Genomic DNA, 3826 nt, shown 5'->3' with positions numbered 1-3826 from the left:
GATTATACTAAATACCTAGTAATTATAGTAATACCAAAATACCGGATTCTTAGTTTATCAACACACCTGATTACTACCTAATATAGATTATAGGTACTAATATAACCAAAGAAACCTAAACAACTACTCCAAAAGATCTTGTCCATCTGTGCAGCTGATTGTGTATAACTTGTTCGGTCAGGTGTACACCAAAGCCACCATATCAACGCTTAGGTGGGTCCATGACAGATCAAACAACATCGCAACTACAAGGAACAAGAACGAACCCGAACGTTATTAGTAAGCGGAGTTGAATAGCCAATTTCACATTTCCTAACACTCACTACAAGGAATTTCACTTTTAGCGGCGACACAAAGTCCCTAAAGAGCCCGAAAGTCGCCATTATTACTTTTAGCGGTGACATGTCGCCGCTATTTAGTCGCCGCTAGTTCTTTGCCGCTGATACCAAAATCGTCACTGCTACTGCCAAACCCGTCGCCGCTAATGGCTACGCCGGAGATTTCACCGGAAAACTTTTTGGTGACGGATTAGTAAACTTTTTAAGCAAACACTACATGAAAAAACTTGAACGAAAGCTATAACTTGGAAATGAAACAAGAACACGTTTAATTTCTCATTAAAATGGGTAAAAAAATATACAAATTTTCAAGAAACAGGGGATGTACAAGTCGCCGGAGCTCTAACTAAACAAACACTACATAATTTATACATCAAATTACAAAAGATATAAACTAGTTGTGGTGGTCGGAATAAACTTGAAGGTGTTGCCATGGTTGTTGACGGTGGCGGACGGATATGAAGTTGCAGGTTCTGCCATGGTGGTTGCCGGTGGTCTAGGAGTTGAAGTGGTAGGTGTTGTCACATGAGGTGGTGTTTGAAGATGGTGCCACTGTTGTGGCAGAAGGAGGTTGAAGATGGAGCGGAGGTGGACGATCATGCTGGAGGGTGTTGAAGATGGGACAATGAAGGAATGGCCGGTCGATTGTTTAGAGGAAGAGAGAGAAGATGGAGATCGATGTTTTCAAGGTTGAAGATGGGTATAGGGTTTAAAAGATGGAGATGGAAGATGAAGTTAAAGATAAGAATTTTAACTTGTGGCAACAAGTTTCATTCGTTAATTAGATCTCTTTCTTATCAAGGTTCACCAATTAATACTGCAGATTCACATGGATTGGGACTTTTAGAGACGACGCCTTTAGCGACGACAAGAGGAATTAGCGACTACATCTGATAGTGTCGCCGCTTAAACTCGAATTCTTGTAGAGACCATCATAACTTAAAATTGAAGCCCAACTCATAGCTGAGAATAACATGGTGTTAGCATAATTGGTAATTAACAATGGCATTAGGGTGAATTGATGATGGTGAGATGATGGCGATATCGAGATGACGACGACAGTTAATGTTAGTGTTGTATATTGAGAAGGGGGGGGGGGTTATATTGAGCCAGCGATTGGGTTGGGGATGAAAAATACTATTTTGCTCATGAAACAAAGGGCTGGTCCCGATTGCAAAACAAGAACCACCATAAGAACCTTATTTAATCAATGGTTAAGATCGAAAGCTACGCTATAAGTTTCACAAGAAGAACCATAACAAGAATTAACTCCTTGTGTTTGTGGTAGGTTGGCGATTGAACCGGAGATGGAGGCGAGTTATTATTAAGGGATTTATTATTAGAGTTTAATAAATAGTTTATTATGATTATAATAAAGAAGATGCTCATAACATTTAATTGCTAGACTTTAATATATTAGATTGTAGTTTTCAACTACCTTACCATTGTCGATTATGGGGGTGGGGTGGGGTGGGGTGGGGTGTACCATACTACCATTTCCATCAAAGACATGTTAAGTCAATAAAAAACACATCATCTTCGTTTATAAAATTCGATTAACTCACAGTAAAAGAACAATTTTATGTACCCAATTTCTTACAGACCATAATCTTGGGCAGTTTCATACTTTAGGCTTAGCAGTTAGTGCTTAGCTTCTTTAACACCTTGTTAACGAAATCCTTAACTTCGGATACAAGCTGCTCGTATTCCGGCAACTCGGGGAAGACATAAAAACTATGGCACATGTTTGGGTAGTCCACCAAGTAAGCTTCTTTGCCGGACTTCTTCAACCACTCATAGTACCTTATTTGCCAGTCCCTTAGAACATCAAACCCTGTCACAACCACTAAGGTAGCCGGAAAATCAATTTTTGAAATGTCCACCGCCTGTGGGCCGCTAACGTTGATGATCGGATGATCACGGTCGTAGCCTTCACCTGGCGGCATGAACACCTTCCAGTACCAGTCTGTTCGATGCAACGACAAGATATTATTTCCTTGGAGTTCTTTTTCCGATATTGTTCGCTCCTCCCCGCCAAAAAACGGTAGAATCGCCACCACACCGATTACCTTCATACATTGGATCAAGATTCAATTGCTTGATTCACAAAAAAAACTGGTTAAATACCGGTGGATGAAACCAAAACAGAACATGACTGCTTGGTTTTATGTTGTAATAAAAAAACCAAACTTACGATTCAGTTTTGTGTTTGCATGTAATAAAAAAACAAAAAACACCAACTGAACAAAATTTATAAATTTTATGCTCAGTTTTTTTTATTTCAAGTAATTTAGTAAGAAAAAATAGTTTAATAAGAATTTAATAAATATGTAACTAAAATATTTTAACGAAAATGTATAATAACTAAATAACAAATTAGTTATTAATTAATAAAATCAAAACCTAAATTCATTATACCATTTTTTTAGACCCAAAATTTTTAAGCATAAATGGCAAAACCAAACCGATCCAAACCAAACAAACAAAACTGAACGGTTTTCAAAAGTTTAGAAACCGAAGTTTCAGATTTAGTCAAAACCAAAACCATGGACAACCAACACATACCTTGAGTTGTTGAAAACTGGATTCGCAAGCTCTTTGAGTAACAAAATGAGCTAAGTTTCCGCCAGCGCTGTCACCTGCGAGAAAGCACCGTGAAATATTTGCATTTTCGGGTAAAGATTTTGACCTATTCTCTTCATCCTCGAGAAACTTCAACACATCAAAGCAATCGTCATGTTGCGCAGGGTACCTGTGCTCGGGTGCAAGACGATAGTTAACCGAAACAACAACGGCAGGCACTTTTCTCGCTATTCGGTGATACATAGCGTCGAAATAATCAATGTCAGGGGACAAGAAAGCGAACCCACCACCATGAAAGTACACAATCAACGGGAGATCTTCTGTTACGTGTTGTGTGGGGACATATACGCGGAACCACAGGTTGCGAGTTGGATCCACGGTGACATCGTATGACTTGACACCATTGATCGGGTTGGACGCAGGTGGAACCCGGAGCTCTATGAGTTTGAGAATACCGCGGTTGACGGTGTCGTCTTGTCGTATAGAGGCGTAGGTTACGCTGGAAAACACCGAAAGGAAAAAATGTGTTTTCAAGGGCAACGCGAGTGATGTCTTTGCAGCTTCCATGGTAAGTGTTGTTGAATTGATTTGATAAAACCTACACTGATTTATACACCTTTAGAACAAATGAGTTGAAAGCACAAGTCATAAATGGTAAATTGATTTAATGAAAATTAAAATTAATTTAATTATTATGCATGATCGCATGCTTAACATCTCGTGTTACTTAAATATATGTTCAACTAAATTAAAAACTTCATAGCTGAATAAAGATATATAATGTTGGGTAAAGTTAAAATACAAAGAACAAAAAAAATAAAAAGGGTGAGAAGGAATTCAGTCCATAAATATTAGATTTGAATGGCAGAGATTAGTTTAATAAATAAAAATTGATGAAGGTAATA

The 3826-nt window shown here is 38.2% G+C and overlaps 1 pseudogene across 1 annotated transcript; it reads right to left on the bottom strand.

Annotated features, from left to right (window-relative positions):
• Positions 1–1972: 1972 nt before the first annotated feature.
• On the bottom strand, positions 1973–3520 carry LOC143565675 (putative carboxylesterase 18 pseudogene; annotated as a pseudogene). The gene is made up of 2 exons (XR_013141114.1): positions 2904–3520; positions 1973–2407 (listed from the first exon to the last, which is right to left on the bottom strand). The product of XR_013141114.1 is annotated as a putative carboxylesterase 18 pseudogene (transcript).
• Between the last annotated feature and the right edge of the window lie 306 nt (positions 3521–3826).

This window comes from Bidens hawaiensis, unplaced genomic scaffold (assembly GCF_021521415.1).
Source record: "Bidens hawaiensis isolate Kalapana, Puna unplaced genomic scaffold, B.hawaiensis_p1.1 tig00022510_1, whole genome shotgun sequence".
In the NCBI taxonomy this organism is placed as follows: domain Eukaryota; kingdom Viridiplantae; phylum Streptophyta; class Magnoliopsida; order Asterales; family Asteraceae; genus Bidens; species Bidens hawaiensis.
This window is presented reverse-complemented; position numbering and strand designations above follow the sequence as displayed.